A 21,778-nucleotide genomic window follows, 5' to 3' on the forward strand; every position below is an offset into this window, starting at 1 on the left:
AATATCTGGAACCTGGCGTAACGATTAACATAATCACTGTCTCGACGGCAGCCACCGCTCCTTCTCTCTCCCTCCCACAGCTCGTCCGCGTGCTACCTTTTACTCGTTTCGTTCGGCGCGCCGTTCACCGGCACGATTAACTTTTTTAGCTTCTCGTATCTTGGCTTCGGATCCGACTTGTACTCCGCGAACGTGTTATTAAGGGCTCCCCCTCGGGGCGGACATTATGCCAGAAAACTGTTTCGGTTTCCTCCGCGGAACGCGTGTTACCAGCAGCGGCGGCGTCGTTAGCCGAGCGATTGAATCGGGTCGTTTCGAACGGGACGGACGACTCGTGCATCGCGTAGACGCGAACCAAGAGGGTTATTAATTCATTAGAAGCGTCGCGACCCGCTCGTTTCTTCGGAGACGTCCGAGTGTTCAACTTAGTTGCGAGACCGCTTATTTCTGAATATCATCGGTGATTGCGCGCGCGGCCTGGCTATTTTGTAATTGGTACGCACGCATCCCTCTGCTCCTTTCGCTCCTCGGATGATCGGTTATGGTCGATACGGGGTATCCGTTTCGGTTTATTTGCAGTCCGCTCCGTGCCCGTGGGACGGGAAACCGCGCAAGAGCGAATGTTCGCTATTCAAAGTGCGCGGCTGCGCTCGTAAAGTGCTCGCCGGTGGTTTTATGCGTCGCATAAATTCCCGGCCGACGTAAACCGATCGTCGCGTATTGTTATTAACGCGATAAACTCTTCCGTTATGCTGGGAGCAATATCTCCCGGAATTTATTTACTGCGACAAATGACAGCTCTCGCGCTGATAAACGGAATCGAACAAGTAAATTGGATGTAATTAATGGGATCGTTCCTCGATTACAACCCCGTCGAGCTCCCCTCGCGGTTCGATTCGAAAGCGCGCGGACGAGAGGCGACACGAGAAGAAAGGAAATCGCGACGCACCGACGAAAAAGTGGTGGCCAGTTGCGACGCGATTCTCGCGAGGCCGCGCAGGACGATGATTGCCAGCGACGGAGGAGGCAATTGAAGAAGTGACAACGGCTGGACGCTTCTGAATCATGTCACACGTCAAATGAATGCTCGGAAACTGTCAACCGGTCCAATTACGTCTTCATACCAATGGCCGACCCACCGACCCACCGTGCACGCCTGTCCCACGCGCAGCCTGGACAACCGACTTGACAGGTTCGATGGAAGCGATGAAAATTATCTGATCGGCTATTACGCGACGTATCAACGCCCGTTTACGTCATCCTGCTGTTGTCACGGGACCCAGCCTCCGTGCTTCTGATCCACTGACACATAGAAGCGATATTACGACCCTCCGATTCTGATTGCGATCGCAACCGTCTGGCCGTGCCGCGTCGTGAGATTCTTCTTCGCTGACGAAGCAGCCGTGCGAATCCCGTGTCCGTTTCGCGCGATCCGGATGATAAAAAACGCGGAAACGGTACAGTTCCGTTCCCTTAATAGGGTATTAATTGAAAAATCGGAGGCACCGGCTACGATACGCAAACTGTTTCCTTAATGTATGCGCATTACTAACCATAAGCTCGAAATCACAGCGCGTACCGGCGTATTTCGGAATACGGCAAACAAACGTCTGTAATTAGCATTCACTAGTACTTGTTCATACGTGATTACCATTAATTTGCATACAAAATGCTGCTTTAATAATCCCTTTATACCGTCATTATATTCTTCGACTGCGCGTTTTGGTCGAATTTGCATGAAACGAATGGGAGAAACAAGAATAAAACGCGATAACCACGAGCTGGCAGGTGCTATCGGATATTATTCAGAAGAAAACAACGTTGTTCGTCGTGTACGACAACCGTTACCTTCTCCCTTCCTCTTTTTCTCTCCTTCTCTGGCAAGAATTTTCAGCGATCAATATATTATTTAGCGGTTTTTACCTTCCGGCTAATAGAAAATCCAGCCTGCAAGCCACACCGCAAGAAGGCCACCATTAGCACGAAACGTAAAAATGTCCGCTCACCGTTTGCCCCTTTCGACCTGAACGAACAACAAGAAGAATCTCGTTAACACGCTCCTAAAAATCCATTCAAACGACTATTTTTCCGCGTAGAGGCGGTCAAGACGAGCGAACGACACGTTGGCAGCTCGACTAGTCGCCATAAGAACCCCGGCAGCGGAAAGGATTAATAATTCTCGTCGGTTCGCTTTGGTACGCGTGAAAATCCGATTTCACGGGATTTCAATTTGCGGAGGTCATTATAGGAAATTGCTGGACGTTCTAATGGCGGTCAGGAGAGGGGCCGAAATTCCAATACGCCAGGGGCGGGAGGGGAGCGTTGGTTTCGGTGAGCATTAGAGGCAAACGACGTTTTTACACGGTCGCCTCTTCGCGTCCCGTTAGAATATTATAAAATTACCACTTGACAAGCCGCTTTACGACCGCTTGCGACACGACGTTACGTCTTAATTCACGCGTCCGCTCGCACGGCCACCTCCGTAGGCTCGCTCCGGAGGCCCGACGGAGAATTCACGGAACCGCTCGTTTCCAACCACGATCAACGAGCGGACGCGGGTCGAAATTTATTCCAGCTCACGGGGCTGCCGATAATTGTTCGTTCCCGTTGCTCGCGCCAACGCACCACAGGATAGAACCGAGACGATCGAATCTCGATTTCTCCCCGAACTATTTCGCCGACGGGTTGCGTCCTCTACGACTGCTCGAGCGGGCGTGCTCGCCGGATTTTTCAGTGTTTTGCTTCACTTCTGGTTAGATCACGCGCGGCAGCCAGCAGTTTTTTGTAATGACGTCTTGGGGATGGCGTGCGATTTAAAATGCGAATGCGTCGAGTCACTGTCCCGCGGTGGCGGAGGTTAAACGAATCCGAAGATTTTAATAAATCATGTTTCTTAATGGCCGTTTTATTGGGAGAGGGGTCTTTAAGTAGCGTCGCATGTTTTAATGATTTCACTGGCGGGTAAAAAGGACCGATTGTAAATAATAGGTAGGCGCAGTTGCGTTTTTTTAACTTAAACGAGCAGAAGCAGGAGAGTCGATTAACTTAGGGAGATAAAGTGAGATTTACGAGCGGTAGATGAAAAAATAACGCGAGACGTTTGCCACATAGTGATATTCCAGGGCGCTCGGATGGGCGCACGGAGTCGCTCATTCAACCCTTTCGAAGCCGAACGGTCGATCTTGGTGGAGTTGAGTAGGAAAATAGCAAATGATAATCGTGAAAACGTAAAGGCCACGGCAGCCGTCCGCGCCGTATCGATTCCTTTGTCTCGTTCGCAGACATTTTTACGGAACACTATTGTAGAAGATGACTAAGGGGGATAGGAATCCCGGGGAGTGGATGAGGCGGACGGATGTTGACCTCCCTTGCGCGAGACTCGCACGAGACGCCAATAAGAAAATATCCCTGTCGCCTGCGGAGACGGCGCAGCTTCGGGGAAACAAGCGGACGCGCGGCGAATAAATAACTAGGATCCCTTCACGTGGCCACTTGAAAATCGGAAACGATAAATTATCCGATGGATCGAACGTACTCTTCCAGCTACCGTGCGGGTCACGTGGCACTCCACCTCAAATTAACCAATTTGCTTCTTAATCACTCCAAGAACAGATTTAAAAACTGTCTTAATTATCTTCCTCTTGTGCGTAGAATACATAATTCGAATAGCTTCGAATGCATCGCGTGTCTCATCGAGTCTACAATATCAAATGGACTATCAATCATCCTTCGACGCATCCTTGACACATCCGTAGTAGGAGCAACACGCGATTCATTCAACTGTCACGTTGCACCTCTGAACAATGTCCCGCGGCAAACAACGTCTGGTCGGTGTCTGCTTTCCCGTCTGAACGACCGATAAATCGGGCGTTAAACGCTCGTAAAACTCGCACCCCTTAGCCGGTCGTCGGTTACGTTCGGGGGTTGTTGCGTACGGCGGTCGCGTCATCTTCGAGGCTCCTCCTGACCCGGTTAGGATGTAATACCGAATTAACGACGCCTCCCGCGGCGCGTTCGAGGGTGGTGGCTGTCGGCTTTCCGCGTTTCCACGTGGGTCCGGCTGGAAGTGGCGAGGCGGCGATAAAAGAAGCGGCGCTGGCTGCTTTTCACCGTTTACGAGCCATCGCCAGGGCCAAACAAACCATTCGAATCGGCTTTACGATAACAGATAACGCGGGTCGAAGGCCTCCGGTACCGGGACTCGACAATGGGATCGAGGGTTGCGCCCTGGCTGGTGAAAAATCCTTTCTACGCCGCGTACCGGCCGAGAACGTTTTTACAGGGAGCCGATTCAACAGGAACGTGGCAAACGGAAGGGAATAAAAATGAGGAGGAAAACAAAGATAGGATACGATCGAGTGAACAACGCTCCCGCGGCTTCTCGTCACGTTGCAAATGTCGCGGGGGCTGAAACCAGGAAAAGCAATGGCATCGGCGGCGATGAATGGCGCGTCGTGACTTGGTTCTCGATCGTCCTGCTACTACGGGGACGTGTAGTACGTGTACCAAGTTCGCGATAGCTGTTTCCTCAGCTACGCGAAAAGTTTCCTCGCCACGAGCGCGTAGATGCATCGACTCTAACCGGTGCTCCTGTAGGTACACTCTGTAAATCGATAGGGCAGCGACGCGACGGAAGCGTTGTTTGCGTTCGCGCCTGGCTTCAGGTGTTGTTCGCGTCACCTCGGATCACCTCGGATCACCCCCGAGTGAAGTACGACGAAGTTCGATGGTGGTGGCGGCGGCGGTGGATGCACCGCCGATACGTTTGAACAGTGCCGTGAGGACAGAGGCTGGAGGCGAGGACTTGGTAATGACAGCCACCGTGCACACGCGCTCTATGGATCCTTGAGCGCGTCAGGTTGTACAGCCGGTGAGATTCGAGGCTGCGAGACACTCTAGACGACTAAAGTGCACTACGCGACGCCTACGAACGCAACCAACCAATTGATTTTTCCACGATTCATTCGCATCCAAGTGTCCTTTGCCGCCTGATTTCCATCGAGTTGTCTGTCTCTTAAGAGTAACTACGTTCTTCAAGAAAGAAGCGGAGCAAGCTTTGGAAAAACCAGAAATTTAACACCTTCACAGGGGTAGGAACGTATACGATGGATGGTGCAAGGAATACCATCGACCTTATTTCAGAACATCTCTGGCATCGCGTGCGATTAATCTGCGAGCTTCCTCCACGGAGATCCGAAAAATCCTTTCACTCCGACACTACCCCGCGAACGCATCGAAGTTGGTCGCGATATTACAACGGAACGTTACAGAGATTGCTTCCCTCTGCGCTTGCATTCCTGCGCGCATTCTAGCAGTTCCGGTGCATTAAAAGATCAGAGTGTTCCCGCGCCAGGCGCACGAAATTCCGTTCCATTATTCAAACACCAAGTCCGCGCTCCTTTCGAGTAACAGGGGCCACGTTCGCCTAGTTCATCAGAACCGTGAAAGTCCTCGGAGTAAGTTGCACGATTTATGGAAGCCGAACGGTGGCTCCACGCTAAATCAATAAGGCGTGCATCGAGTTACTCGATCTCTGAATCACGATTTAGCGGGAGGAACGGCCGCTGGGGAAGCGGCGCGTGAACCGCGGCAACGTTCCATTCTGCGTATCCAAATATTGGTCCATTACAGGATCATAATGGTCCCTCGCCTCTCGTGTATCAAACTCTCGTTCCGGCCTCGGGAGAGTTTGCCCACGGATGAATAAGGTAGACCGTGTGTACACGCCGCTTTCGACTGCCTTCCGATCTGGGCCACGTTTCCTTTTGTGAAACCCGTTATCGGCTCTTGCACTTCGTACAATGCTTGCCCGCGAACACATTGTGCTCCCGGGTCAACTTCCGTCGGACGACTCCGCCGGTTCGCCCGCCTCGTACTCCGCTGTTTGCAACGGTGAGCCGCTCTGTCGTTGAATCGCTGTTTCGCCGGCGAGAATCGTAAAAATCCTTGTTAGAGGCGTGTCCCGCCGCTTTACGAGTTCTCTTCCCTTCTTTGCGATAATACACAGACAGACAGGACCGTGGACCTTATCGAGGCATTGCCTCCGTTTCTTCTCTTCTGCTTCGAACACCCTTATCTTCGAACAGCGCTTCTTATTTCCTTCCTCGAAGAATATCGTAAGCTTCGAACAGAGGTTTGTTCTTCTCTCGATGAAAGGATACGATTAACTTTTCCGTTCGCACGAAGGTTTGCTCTGTAGATTAATACGGATTACGTCCCACGTTGAATCGGTAGCTCGAGCTCGAATTGATTAATGACCAACCAAGATAACGCGCAGTCTGGCCTGTACTTCGATTCAGACCGTACTTCCTTCGGTACCGTATTATTGATTTCCACTCTTTGTGTCGCGTGATCAAGAAAATTGCCGTCGCGCTGTCGAGGAAGCACATCAATGCCGGGAAACGAGCCCGAGGAGGGGACCGGCGGTGCACCTACCCCCGGTTAATGCACCATCCGTCGCCGACAGTGCAACTGCACGCCAACTGGTAACACTTCGGCTCCACGAGTTGTTGGTTTTCATTATCCAATGATCGACAGACGAATCGTGATCTGACCAGAATTTTCTTAGGAGTCATTAGCTATTGGACAGATTGCTGCTAGTCGGGACGGGTCGAGTATAAATAACGCTTCTGGTCGGGACGTGCTTTGAAAGCTTTCGGTGTACTGCGGTGCACGGTTGTACGTATCTGACGCTGTTAGAAACAGCAGTTATGCGAAGCTTATGGTGGTTTGATTTAGTAAGAAAGATGAAAGTAAGTAATGAACGCGGGCCGACGGTATTCGATAGAATTCACGATGAAGGGGAGGCTTCGAATAGGGGTGGTTTGGCCACAATATAATGTATCAAAGGAAGATATGATATAGCAGCGTGACGGTGCAAAATATTTGTCAGAATCCCCGACGCCGAACAAAAGGAGGTCTCTCGATTTGGGATACAGTGTTGCACCTGGATGACTCAATTGACGGGAGTGAATGTCAAACGAAACAGCTGAATTCGAATCCCCCACTGAGGATGTCTTTCGTCAGATGTTACTATACAGCTCTAGCATACGTATGTCTGAATTGCACAATATCTATTAAAAAAAAGCAACCATTAATCTGCACGTTTCGTTTTTAATTCGTACAAGTGGAAAGGTCACTTTAAACGAGACGATCACGCAATTAAGCGTTTCGATTTTAGCCAGGGGCCAATGTCAGCATCGCCACGACGAAGCGGATAGACAAACGGCGACGAGAGTAAACCGAGACGGTGGGATGGTCGGAGGGTGGCTGGTGGGGGGGTTAAAAAAAGAAAAAGGGAAAACACAGAATACACGTCGTCCCGTGGGATCTGTTGGGCATTGTTGAGGGGGTTGTTTGGTTCGTCGCCCGTCGTTCGAGGGCGCCACCGTTTTCCCTCTCTCGCCACACCTCCCCTTCGTTTCGACCCCTTCTCCAGTGCCACCTCTGTCCATTCCTCTTGTCGGAAGGGTAGAGGGGGGTTAGCTCGGGTCTGTCACTTGGTGATGGATGATTCTACCCCAACGCGATCAATTCGCCTACCGCGCGTGTACATGCCTCGGGGGTGAAACTCACCCTCGTGTTCCCTACGCTCTGTCGCGAATCGCGCCGCTTCCGACCGATCTAGCGGAAAGACGAATTTCTTCGCCGGTTACGCGTCTTCGCTGGAACGTCTCCGAAATATATCGCTCGCGCGGAGATGGAGAATCCGCGGGGAAATCTAAAGTAACCCCGTACGATTGTATCCTTGATTAAGGATAAACCTTTCAAAAGTTCCTTTAAATAATAATCCTGATGTAACTAGTCGTCTGTAAATAGAACGTTGCGGATTGCACCCTTTCAGGGTAGAAGACGGATCCAGATTACCGAAGATACGATACCAGTTTTACAAACACATCGACTACTCCAGCCAGCGATCCTAAAGTCAAGGATAAATATGCTTTTAATAACGCTAACGATTATTTCGAAATCCTCCTCAAATATTGATAGACTATTCGACGGTTGTTGACCGAAGGACTAAAAGACACGCGTTGCACAGCAAAGATACGAAGCGCGTCTCAGAGGCGTATCGACTGGTCGCCTATCCCGGGTGAGACGGACAGAACCGAAGTACTAGATCCCGATGGCTTAACGCGGACGCGATAACATCGAGGCGCGAGGGCCCCGCGTCGATGCTGAAAATGCTAATGATAACGATTCATCTTTTCAGCCGGTGGTTCCTCCTACGCGCGTGGGCTCCGAGGCCTCCGTTCCGAGGCGCAATCTAATTTGCATAGTAAATTTTAATCAATCTAACCGCAGAACCGTGGCGCGGCGCGCGCACGCACACACGCGGAACGCGTGCCCCAGGTATGTGTAGATGCGAACCGGGAGCTTGCGCCTCGCGTGCACCACCACCCCGTAATTACTTTCCTCTGCCGGTGCACGTCAATTCAAATTGCTTTCGAATTACCTAACGCCACGCCGGTGGGACAGAGCGGTTGCGATAGCCGCAGACAGAGAGTGAAAGAGACACACGCGTGCAGAAACGGAGGGGGCGGTGGCGTAAAATGAAAGAAAAGAGGGAAAAAGGTGCGAGAGGAGAAGAAGCGAAAAAGGAAGGAAAACGAGAGTCTACGATGATGGCTAGAAGTGTGGCGCGAGGGAAAACGAGCAGGCCCTCTGTATCCACGGCGATGTGCCGTGCTCCTCGTAACAAGCTCGAGAATTACTCCGTCGACGTTCCGCTCCTGGTTACATAGCCACAGGCGTTTAGTTCATCGGCACCGCGGCGCGCTTCAGCCGACCTGCCTGAAGAACTGAAACGGCCGTTCTTCGGATTATCGTGCCGCGACAAAAGATAACGGCGCTTATCGTATCGCGGGGGGAGAGGTTCTCTGAAAACCCGCGCACAGCCACGTATTGTCGGCCGTACTCCTCGTCGAGTGGCTAACCGGACTTCCTCTTGGGCGAAACGGTTCCGCGACGCGACAATAAGCCGCATTGTGTTCCCTCCGCGGCGCGACCATTTTCGCGACGCAGCAGCGTTATCGTTCCTAGTGCCGATATTTATCAACGGTCTCGTAGAGCCGTGAAATCGCGATTTGCTCGACGATAGACCTCGACTCTTTTTCGGGGACCATTTGAAGATAACGCGTCTCCTTCGAATCGCGGCTTCTTTCAGCGACAGTCGCGCGAGAGGTCACAGGCTTAATAAGTTTGTGAATAAATGATCGCCGACCAAGCACCTTTTCAGTCTTCGACAACTTTGTTTAAAGTTGAATGTACAAATGTACAAGTTTGACGAACGATGAAACGTTAATGCATCTCGTCTGTACATCCAGGAATAGAATCTATTTTAAAACACGTCGAGCTTGATGCGACGACCTGATAATGTTGAAATCGATTTCCACACACACGCTGAACGTATCTAGTGATCTACAAACCCCTTAGCTTCTTTCCCTTTTGCTTTTCGCTGTTGTAAATCATCGACATAAGGGTAGAACCTTGGTCATTCCCCACCGAATGTCTCGGGAATATCTAAGCAAGTATCCACGCGTTAGGGGAGCGTTTACGTTTGCGTGTTATCGCCCGGTATTCCTGATCGATTGTTCATTTGCACGAAATTGCGGTTGTCGGACAGTACCGCTGTAGAGTTGTATAAAACGCGAGGGATATCTCGTAGCCGGTGGTCGCGTTTATTATCGTAGCTCGTTGCACCTGTACATAGACGCGTCTATTTACTTAGACAGCGTTGCGATTATAACGACGGCTGGTTCGCGAGAAAACAGAACTAACGCGTTTAATTTCGCGTAATCGCCAGCAATGATCGAAGCGATCCGTCGCGAGGATGCTTAAAAGCCAATTGAAAGTCGCGCAAGTGTGCTCGCGGAGATCGTACGCTTTAGAGGTCAAAGGAACGGGGACACTTTTCTAGAAGATCCCCGGTGGACCGCGTCGTCCCTTTAAAACTAGACTAAGAACACCGTGTAACGTGCGTAAATAGCTGTGTGCTGGTTACTCACCGTGAGAAAAAAAGGAAAACTTGCGAGTGGTCTACGGAGAAAGTCTGGAAACACGAGCGACGACCTCTGTTTTTCACCAATACCGTCCGGCGATCACCAGAATTGTATAATCGTCCGTTTCTCACCGTGACCGTGGGATGCGCGCGTTAAAATCGTCTATGTACGCGAAGTTCGAATAACACGAGTGGAGGAACACTCGAAACGAGGCTACCGGCACTTTCGGCGGTGGCGGGTGCTCGTTGTGTGTACGTATACATATACGTGGAAGGTTAACCTTGAAAAGGCAACCCGGTTGCGACGATACGCGAGGCTGTTTTGGGTGGCGTGCCGGTGCAGCGGGAGCGCGACTTCGTGTACGCCTCCTCGTGACTGCCGCGCGAACCAGAGAAATCGATAGAATGACCCCGGCACATGCGTGCATCGTGTCCCCTTGGAACACGGATACCGCGTAGCAGACCGGTAGGAGGAAGCGGAGGAAACAGAAAGGAGAGGACGAAGGAGTAGACGTAGGAAGACGAACACCGGCAGGAAGACGAAGAAGAAGGGTACTAGACGTCTCTCCCTCAAAGTAATGGGAATTTCTTTTCCATTTGCCCGTATCCTTTCTCTTTCTCTCCCTCCCTCCCACTTTCTCTTCTGCTGTCCTTTTTTTTCGAGCCTGCCTCTATTTCCATCCCCCGTTTCCCTTCGACGACCCCCGTGCACCCTCTTCCATGGTTCTTTAGCCGCTCTCGGAACTCCCTTACGACTTGTCTCTTCTTCTAGCCCGCGTGTACCGTCTAACAAAGGCTAAGAAGGTCTAGGAGAGAAGCCGAGTTTACATTTCCGATGAAAATGGCTACGGTTGCTATCTGTAATCGTAAAAGTGGCTCGAATCGATGCGCGCTCGTTTATCAGACCTCCGCGGACGATGTCTTTGAAATATCAAAGGAACCCGTGATTAGCGCGAAAAGCGAATTACCTCCTCCGGTTTGTCTCGATCGCAGGAAACGAAGGTGCGAAACGGGACGCGGAGACTCCGTCGTAAAATGTTCGCGGGCACGCGTTTAAACACCTCGTTCAAACGTTTACCTTTTAACACCGCCGCGTTTTGGCCGTCCTTCCCGGTGATCAAAGCGGAAGCGTAATTTTGGAACTTGTTCCCGGCTAATTAAGCGCGACGCGGGGACCTGCCCGCGAAAAAGTAGAGGACCCTCGAGGGGTGGCTATCCCCGGATATGAACGGGAATGGGCGAAGTTTAAACGTAAGACAAACACGGACGAACGTGGCTGGATAAAGTCCAAGAAATTTATCGTTTGGAAAGGCTAGCAGGCGACCGCCCGCGTACCAGCCTGTAAATTCAACCCCCCGATAAATCCAGCCGTGCACAACGGTAAATTTTCATAACGAAGAAAAGCTATCTACCCGACCTCGCTGCCTCTCACTTTTTCATTCTATCTCGCTCGCTTTCTCTCTGCCGAGTATCGATTATGCTCTGGCAATTTATTCCCGATCGGATTGAAATCTTGTTTTTCGGCAGCTCCGGACGAATCCGGGAAGGGTAAACATTTTAGCGCGCGATGATCGGTGTGCTTGCTCTCGATAAAAATTGCAGGGGTTTTAAACCGTCTACTAGCCGGAAAAACAGAGAAACGACGCGGTGTATATTCCATACATTTTGTAATGTTTACCAAAGTTTATAAGCCGAGCGCGGGGCTTCAATATTATCATAAAAAAGTGAATCGGAAATCGATCGAAATTAATTTAAAATTATCATCGCTTTACAATATTCATACGTCGCTAGCAGATCTCGCGAATATTGGCAATATATGTCTCATCGCTTCGATATTAAAATACCTCATTATCAGTTACTCGGGAATCATCAGCGAACAATTTTTTCCGTTGAATCGTAAAGCAGTCGCTGCTCTGGCGAAAATAAATCGAGCACGAATCGCTGTATCAATCGTGCAGCTGACAAAATTATACGTATCTACCTACCGCGCATAAATTGCAGGGCGTTCGAGGCCATTTTCACCCGAAACTCTTGCAATCGGCCGCTGCTTGTACGCGGTTTGTTCGCGACGAGGTACACGGGGGGACGTAAAAAAGTAAAAAGAGAAAGAAAGGAGGAAGGAAAATGGAACAGAAAAAAGTATACGCAGAGATCGTGCTCGCTGCGGGAAAGTTTTGAAGGGAGGGAACCCGTGGTGACTGCGAAATGCGCAGAAAGGCAGGATGTACGACATCGGAAGACGCGGTGTCAAAGAGGAAGGGACTAAAGGAGAAAGAGCAGGACGCTGTTGGATCGGTGCCAGGGTGCATTTTCGAATGGGTAGGGACGTTCCGAGTCCTTGCCAGAAAGAGATTTTGCATGGTGGCTTTAAGCTGTGCAAGCGTAATGGCACGGAATCCGGGGTACGCTGGTAAAAATCTTCCATGGGTACCCTCGTATAACATTTCATACGCGGTGCTCGTTTTTCCATGCGAGCACGAGGCTGGACCCGTGAGTTGCGTCGCGAACACCATTCTCTGTCCCCCGTGGTTCTTCGCGAACACCGATTTGCGAACAAATGCGCTAACAACTGGAAGATTGAAGAGTTTACTTCGTTACGGAGGAACGGAGCGTGGGTAACGTGAGATTTCACGTGCCATTTCATTCTAGTTTCTGCTCTGATTGCCGAGATACTAGTTGAAGCTCGGTGCGAAGCTTATAATTTGTTGATTGCAGGTACGAGAAGTTTGTATATCAAAGTTCAAACACGTAATAGCTCAAACAGGTCCTGAATCTTGATACTACCAGGTCTGTGGACTTCTAAACAAGCCGAGATTATAATTGCACCTTTCAACGAGTGATGGATCGCTGGGAACAATCTTTCGCTGTAAGAAACGTAAAGACAAGAAAATAATTGGGTAGATATCGCGATGCTGTCAATCTCTTTACTATTACCTGGCATCCAACGTACTTCATCAACGTTATGCCAAGACTTCGAAAGTACTTTGTGGACATTATCGTTAAAAAGTCGTCCCGATCGGGCACCATAGCACAATTACGATACAGGATTTGTCCTGGTAGAAAAATTCCGGATGCGCGAGCACGAATGCAGCGGCACGGATGCGGGGATGTGCGAATCCGGCCAATAAATAGAGAACTCTAAGTGGAGCCACGGTGTTTTACGAGTGATTCCAGCGAATTTGAAGCAGGAGATTGTAGTCGCCCGCGGGCGTGTGTACACGAGCATCGAGCACGAACTGGAAGAGGTGAAAAGGGTGGCCGAGGAGGGAAAGATTTAGAAGCGGAGGGAGGTTGGAGGTTCCATGGTGTCATGGCAACACCCGCCGCGATAGAGAACGCCTTTGGCCCCCTTTTGCGCTGGCAACGCGCTGTCGAAGAATAAGAACGTATCGCGGAGCGTTCGAGGAGCCGGCACGGGGTTAACGCGACGGCTCCTTCAAAAGGAGAGAATCGGCCGACCGATCGATCTCCATTTCTCTCATTCCCCTTGCCCCGTGCCCGATACATCGAACCGTGCGCGGGTCATCTTATCGGCGGAACGGTAGCATCTGCCAGGCACATATTGGGAAAACGATAAGCCGTACAGAAAGAAATTATGCCGTTCATAGAGCGCACGATTTCCTTTTAAAAGGGCATCTTCCCGTGGATCGACGACGAAGAGGCAACGCGCGGCGCTGCACGCCGACTCCTTGGCCGATCTGATTCCTCCCTCAATGCGAATATTCTGTTAAGCAACCACTGTTTGCTTATCGGGCGAGCACGCTCGGGAAATATTTACGTTTAAGAGCCGATCGCAGGACGAATATTGGGAAACGTTTGTGATTCAGGAGTTTAGCAACGATGGAGTCTCTGAATATGACCGCTTAAGCTGCTCCTGCATCGATATCCTAAGAAAACGAGTTCCTAACGCTGAAGCATCTTCACGGCTTTGCTCTCTTTTGATCGAGAAATTTTCTACTATAAAATTTCAATTTGCGCATAGGAGGATCGTGTTCACAGGGCCATTTAAAGAGCACTTTTACGAGGCGATCGTAACCCAGATAATCCACTGATGTTCCTTTAGGTGGACTGCTTCGAAGAGAACGTTACATGGTGTTGGGAAGACGAGGAGACTTGGGAAAACTATGTTTCACGTGGAACTTTTAACGTTGTGTGGTAAACACGACCACAGACTAACGTCGTCCGGCTAAGTTCTTTCAGTTTTATCATCGAGCGCGTAAATTCGCAACGTTGTCCGGCGAGGAGCATCCTTTTGTCGACGGTGGAATTGCGAGTCGTTTTTCACACACCGCACTGGGAGAATATCAATTCGAGGGGGTTGAAATAAATCAATTACGCGAGAGGATTTTTATCGAGAATCAACGGTATTTCCGAGGGTAGCTTATCGATTTCAAATCAATTAGTCGACCACCGGTATTAATCGAATTTAATTGATACCGCAAATGGTTAATAATCATCGATGAGGCGAATCTAAATGCCATTCCAGCGACAATTTCATTCACCAGATTCCCGTACGACATCGATATGCAGACATTTTGAAGCCGACGGCAGGATTCCGCGTCGTCACACGACGATAATCAAGAGCCACCCTCTCGTGAGGGGCGGTTGGATAGCAGGACGCGTGGAAGGTATTTTGTCTTCCGTCAGCACTCGAGCGAATTTCGAATTTCGAATGTTGTATGCAAGAGTCGAGCCGCCGCGCCGTGCCGTTCAGGGAATCTGAATTGCAAATCTGGACGCAATTAAAAGTGTATCGCGCGGGAGTTGCAGGCCAGGACAGCCGGCGCGTGGACCGTCAGCGGGTCGAATCCGCAATTAAGGCGAAACATTACATAACGATCGTTCAGCCAGGGGGTGTTGGGCGCCATCGCCGGCTCGGAGAGTCTTGTCTGCGAAAATTAGCGACCGCTTAAGGATCCGCGGTACCAGCCAATTAAACGTAGCCGTACGCCGCGAGATACCACGTTAAAATCGGTCACGTGTCACTGCTGTCGGCTAATGTTGGAATTTTGTAACGCTCGTTCGATGGTTCTCCATCGTTGTTTCGCCTCGAACGATCATTTCGCACTGTTTGACACGATTTCGCATTGCAGTGAAGTTTCGAGGACCATTACGTCTCTCAAACGGGGTTGTTTTCTGAATTTGTTATGGAAAGTTGTAATTTGACGTATGAATCATTAAACAGGCCTCTGCTTTCTTTATAAAATTGTTCTTTATATTCGTAGATGTGTATTTTTAAGCTTTCTAAAGCTAGGTATACGATATAAAAGATCGTATCGGTAACATTCCTTTCTTTTTTAACAGCAAAGGCGTAAAGAGCAAAAATAACCTCACGCTATTAACGCTTTAATTAAAATTATGCATGTCCATAAACCGTGCATAAACAGGTGTTGCTAAATAAAATCACTGTGCTTCGATGGCGCAGCGTATAATCGCTCTCAAAGACGCTAACTTTAAACCGCAACTTTGCGATGTTAAACTTTGGTTTTGCACCGTTCACCGCGTTCACCGCAAAGCGTTGCGACACAGACTTTCCCGTAGGAGATTTAGGTTACTATAAATAAGAGGCTTATGATGTCACTTAACCGAGCGACGAATTTCATTAGTCCGGAAAATTTTCGGTAAGCCCGTTAATCTAGGTTACCCGTCAGGTTAGTTTTAACCAGATATTAGGAAGGTCGAATCGATAGTATGAAATGCAAAACGTTCCACGAATGAATAGTTCAGAAGAGCAGAGAATTTTCACTAATTCGAAGGGATTAATCAACCTTGTCTCTGTATCGATAAAAATTAGTAACTTCCACTTATGCTTTAAAAAGTATCGAGATCTATTCTAGAAATCTAAATAGCGATATTCATTCGAAGTATGCTATCGACTTCGATTGACGCAATATATCCGGATAATCCAATTCACCACCCCTTTTTGCTCTCTATACATCTCTTTCAGCGAAATCGTTTTTCATTGAATCGTTTATTCGCCATTATGAAAAGCCTACATTCATGATGTAAATAATACAGTATTATTAAATTTTATTAAATCGAACACGACGCAGAGTCGTTTCACGTCATTTCACCTAGGTGTATTTGATCCGAAAGTCTAATAATTATCGAATCTTTTCATCGAACCACTATTCCGCTCAAATGGAGAGAGCAATGCACTCCCACGCGAGCGTCGGTGCATTCGTGATATATGGCGAATGATTTTGAAAAATGGGGGCACGGAACGATAGGTGGTGGGAAACGAGACGGATAGACTCGATGAGAGGAAATCATTGCGATGGGGAAAAATGCGCGCCCTTTTTCAGCGCGGAGCCTATCGGGCGCGCGTCGTTGTTGAAAGGGCTGGCTGAAATATCCTGCCGCGTATTTTTGGTCAGCCGGTTTTTCAGCGATGCGTAAATTTCAAATAAAATTGTGCCACCAATTGAATACGCCAGAAGTATGCGCAATGAATTTCATCAATTGCGATTTATCGTCGCGCGAGTTTTTAAACGCGTGACGAACGGGAAGAATAAAAGGGGGAACCGTGAACGGTAGATAAATTTCTCTCTTTTTCCCTTTTTTTTTTTATGTTTTTTGTCTGCAGGGAAAAAATGTAACGCGCCCGACCAAAGTAACGATCGATTAGTAGAGCTTCCTGTGAATTGTGGTGGCTCTTTGCAAATTACATGGAGAAATAGTTCTGCATTTTTAACCGCTGGTTTTTTAAAGTACTGTTCCTACTTTTTTACAATCATCATTAAATTTTCTTCAATATCGTAATAACATTGAATATCTGAATAATGGATTAAAATTTGAAGAATAAAAAGAGGCAACATGAAAGGTAGAAATAGTTTTGCGAACTTCAGGCTCGTAAACTACGAGCACAAATTGGATTGAATTCTTTTACTACTCGCGACACTATATCTAGAAAAATATTCTTTTCTTATTCCCGTAGTGAATAAACTACTATCCAGTCTGGTACGTTGCGAAGAATTTTCCGAAGATTGGTTCTCGTCAATAAGTTTTTTTACGATTCTTATCCGATGCCAGAGTGGCTTCCGTTTTTAACTTGACTTTGACATACGAAGACATCGAAATTGAACAATTTTCCTCGATAGCTTTATTCTGCGCAACGTCAGAGACTGCATCGATCGGTATTCTCCCTATTCTTTTGATGCAAGAGTCGATAAAATCGATGAAACGCTGTTCAAGTTTCTCCCTTTTACTTTCGTATGAGACACGTGCCACCAGGCTCGTTTACGGCTGATTTCCGTAAAGTTTGTGCGAGCGGAATAAAGTACGATGTATGGGACTCACCCGATTATGGTTGCAGGTGATGATTGCTGGACGATGTTGCTGACAGTTTTACGACGACACCGGAAAATAATCCGCGCCCTCCTGGATCGAGCTTCTCCGGACTGTTTATTATTCCAGCCAGAGTTCAGCGACAGACCTGCGAATAAAAGCGATCCCTGAATACGTTTTTAGACTGCAAATTAAACTGAAAGCGATTTGCGAGTTACTCGCCGGTGCAACGGGAATCTTTGCTGGATATTAAATTACCATTCAACCCTGCGTTCTCGTGGGCTTAATTGAAATGTCAATAACGCGGCGGAAAAAATAAATTAAAGAAATTAACTAACAATAAGCGGCTGATTATTAACCCTGCAACGCTCTCTGGTTCCTCTTCTTCCTTGTCATATTCTTATTTACGCGGCGAAGACTTGTGTAATTGCGGAAGAATGTAATGCGGATATTAATAAGGTGAATAGCTTCGGTGTAAGTATAAATTGCGGACTCATAGACTTCTTTCGAGAATCTCTGGACCATTTACAGTATTTATGGAATCGGCAGGGAAATTTAATTTAAGGGAACACAGATGAATAGAACCATAGGGGACAACCAACAAAATCGGGTGTGTCTGGTTTAGAATTTTTTGTTGTATATTTTTTCGTAGCACCAGCGCGAGAGGGGTATTTGAAAATTTATCGGGAAAGCCGTCGGAAAAAAGGACAGCGATTAACATGAAACCTTAGACGAACAGTAACCGAAAACCGTGAAACACATGTTCGATTCTCACCGCTCCATTTTTTCGAGGTTGATACCACCCGGTTCGTCTGCAAACAAAATCTCATGCGACACATTGCGAGCTATTGATTTCAATGGGGCTATGGTGTCTCAGTTGATGTAGAACGTTAGAACGCAACATAATATTTAGAATGACGAAACAAAGTAAAGCATCGTACGTCGAACAAGCACTAACGAACTAACTTTTCAGAGGGAGATCGATTAAAAGTCCGCCGGAACGAAAATTATCCAATACGATTCACGTAATTCGCTCACAGTCAGAGAAGAATTACTCAGACCTGTTTGCGCCATCGATGCGACCCGAGCCAGGGATATTATCACTCGACGGGGGCGATTTCCGCATCGGCGACTACTTACCACTCTTTGCCGGCAGAAGAAATTAGAATTCCTGCTGGAAAATCAGGAAAGATTATCGTCAGTCAGAGGGGCGGAAAGAACGAACGGAAGAAAGGAAGAGGCAACGGTATGAATGAGGAGGGGGAGGTGAGCAGGGGGTAGAGCCCGTTTGGGGTGTGAGAGGACGGAGAACGAGGGAAATAGGCACTAACTTTGTCGCGTCTTTTTGCGGGGGCAAAGGCCCACACGGTCTGAATATATTAACGAAGCCGTGCGCTTTGACGCACACCGGTCGCGGCGCGTAATTTTTAATTACTAAAAAGAACCATGCCTCCGCTCAACGGTCTTCTTCGTCGGTCCTCATTCACGGATACCTATGCCCTCGTATTTATCGCGAGCCGCGTGGTCTCGCCTTTAAATATACCGCGTGTACACGGCAGCGATGCAAAGCGAATGCGGGCGCGTACGCTTTTTCTTTTTTTTTTTTTTTCTTTTCCCTCTGCACACGCGCGATTCGTTTGTCGAACGTGCATAGAACGCGAACGCGCGATAACCGAACGGGTTGAACTGTGAACCCGGGACATGGTAATTGATGCAGCCAATTCATCACGTAGCCGACCAGGGACGCGCTCTAATTCTCGAAACGTGGAAATAACCGTTGGTCACGCATATTTTTTCTCCGTCCTGTTCATCCCCTTTGTAACTCTTAAACTTTTATTACATAGCTGGATACATGTGTGCCTAAATTTGTCGTACTAAAAGTTTAAACGAACCTCCGTGATCGTAGCGACTGGTTCGTCAATCGAGTGTCCCATCGGAACGAGATAAGTTTGTCTTGTCTACGCGTCGTCGCCGCTGCGAAACTTCTGCGAACGTGAAAGCCATCGCATCGATCCGCGTCCCTCCGATTGTCCCTCCTTCTCCCTTCTTTTTTTCGCGTGCACCACCCCCCACGCGAAATCGATTATGAAAATACACGGCGGGGAGTTTCGCGGTGGAAAAAAGTTGGCGTTGTCATGGACCCAGCGAGTCACGTTGAAAGCGACTCCCTTGTAGGTCATTTTCTTTCGACGCTTTCACAATCCCGCGGCTGTTTTCTTTGAATTCGGCCGTTCCCCCACCGGATAATGGCGTTCCTTCGAACTTTCAGACCGAGCGGGCTATAAGTTTGAAAATCAGCCCTTCCCGCGAGCCACGGTCGCTAGGCGAAATCGAATGGGCAGGGGGTTGCGACGAGGCTGCAGTCAGTTCGTAAGGAAAAATCATCGATTCGATAAACACCACTGAAGGTGTCTTTATTGGAGTCATTAAGTTGGCAAAGTGGAAACCTAGGGTCCCTCGATAGGTCGCAACGATTCATATGTCGCTGGTAACATAATACCGCGCGGCTTTATTTGCAGAGCGTGTCGGAAAAGCCCTTGGAGATTTCGTCTTTCATATCGGGTCCGTGCACGGGTCCGCGAATGCAATATAGTTCGGGAAAAGCAGGGAAAAGGGAGGGAAGGGGAGGAATGTTGCATAGCAAGGGGCTGATAGGCGTGCGCGCACAGAGAGAAAGAAAGGGAGGAAAATTCAAAGGGAAAGCCGAGTTGCGAACAAATAAGAGAAAAAAATATAAGATTAAATTCGTTTCATTCTTGCGGGGCACAAACGTCGCGCGAAAGAGGTGGTGGATGGAAAAATTTACATTGCTGCCAGCGGAATATCTTTAAGAACCTTTACGCGGGGTCATATGCATTTTCGCTTCTCTTTGCCACTCTTCCTTTCGGACAGGCGTGTTGGTGTACGCGCACGAGCCTCCCTGTGTACAACCCTTTGCCCTGGCGCCCTTGCTTTAATTTCAAACAGCGTGTCGGTAATTCCCGCATCGCAGCTCTGAAAAGTCTGAACCGTAAAATGTCTCTTTCCTTTCCTACCCCCGCTTTCTCGCCGTACGTTTCTCTCCCTCTTTCTCCATCGTTGCCCCGACGCCCGTTACACCGGCAGATCTTGAAAATTCACAGTTCCGGTGTCGAAGAGAGAATTCTCGTAAGGCAGCGGTGGATTAAGGGATTAAAGGATGCGTGCCAGAGCTTTGACGATCTCGTTTCTCACTTCCCTCACCGTTTTACGACAGGAGCATCGCTTTTCCAAATACCCTTTTCTTTCCTCGCGTCCTTTCCCCGAATCTCCCGCTCTCTTTCCGCGTACCTTTACCTCTTTTCCCGCCGTAGCTTGCCTATTTCTCTACGTTTCGCCTCGCGCAACACGACGACGTGCCCGTCTACCTATCACCGCTTCCCCTTTGAACCTTACTCACTTCCTTGGATCGTCACTGCTCGGTTCGCGTTAATGTTCCATCCAAATGAAATGTACGTACCAAAGATACGGTTCGTGAATGGAAAATTGGGACCTTTGATCCGGACGTAGTAACCCAAACAAGTGGTAACGGCCGTCGAATAGGAGGAAGCTCTAAACTATCCAGTGGCATCGTTCCTCGCTGAACGACTTAGTTTTAACTCTGGAACCCTTCTCGCGTTCAATCGCGAGTTATGGCGATCGAATCTGACGAATGATTCGATCACAAGCACACGCACGCTGTCAGTCGGTAAAAAGATCGACGACTATCGGATCGAGAGAGTGAAGGAGGATCGTTTGAGAGGCGAACGCAACGCTCGCGAACGCAGCCCTCAGGCTCGCAAAGCGATTGCTAATCGCGCCAACAGACGCGAAAGGAATTGCAGATTCGCAAACAGACGGGGGGCCAATAAGCGAGTCCGAGTCCGCATTGCGCAAGGCGCCGCTCGTCAAGGGCCGCGGATCTTACGATCCGAACGGTTTCCGATAAGATTGATAATCAATTCGACCGGTCGAGTGGCTCTGATTTGCAACGTTTTTGATACCGGCAAGTGTCTTCGGTTGCAACGATTCTTCGCAGCAACCACTCCTGTTCAGCTAACAAACCGGTACTCTTTCGCCGTCGGGTACTCACCGGATAATTACCCGCTGTTAATTACCGATGGCGTTTCAACCGCGTCCAATCAGCGAGCGGGGTCACGGTGATGTTACCAGGGAAGTGAATATGGAAACAGGTTTATGAATGCGACCATCAGAGAGGGTAGCATCTTTCGATCAAAGGGCCGTAACGCTGCCAAAGGCGGACAGGGAAACCCGTACAAACGATCGCGCAATTAAACGTTTAATTGCGTCTACAAAGCGTGAATCGCTATCAACGGAGACACCGCAACGGTGGATGTTCGGTGAAAGACCCGGTTAATTCGGATTCGAATTCTTTTTACCCAAAGAGCCAAGGGTAGGGAGGCAGGGGGTGGTGGAGAAGGTTGAAAGGGAGTTAATTGGTCCTGGTATTAGACTGATTTAACCGATTACACGAAA

At 48.9% G+C, this 21,778-nt stretch overlaps 1 protein-coding gene across 2 annotated transcripts in view; it reads right to left on the reverse strand.

The window, feature by feature from the left end:
- Fz2 (frizzled 2) overlaps positions 1-21,778 on the reverse strand; it is a 190,893-nt gene that overhangs the window by 86,694 nt on the left and 82,421 nt on the right. Inside the window, exon 1 of one of the 2 annotated variants that reach the window (XM_076896773.1) lies at positions 10,005-10,132. The exons of the other annotated variant lie outside the window; for it this stretch is intronic. The gene's annotated coding sequence lies outside the window, so the exon portion shown is untranslated. Of the gene's footprint in view, positions 1-10,004; positions 10,133-21,778 lie in introns of those variants that run through there. 2 annotated transcript variants of the gene reach the window in all.

Source organism: Xylocopa sonorina, chromosome 6 (assembly GCF_050948175.1).
Source record: "Xylocopa sonorina isolate GNS202 chromosome 6, iyXylSono1_principal, whole genome shotgun sequence".
NCBI classification, from domain to species: Eukaryota; Metazoa; Arthropoda; class Insecta; order Hymenoptera; family Apidae; genus Xylocopa; species Xylocopa sonorina.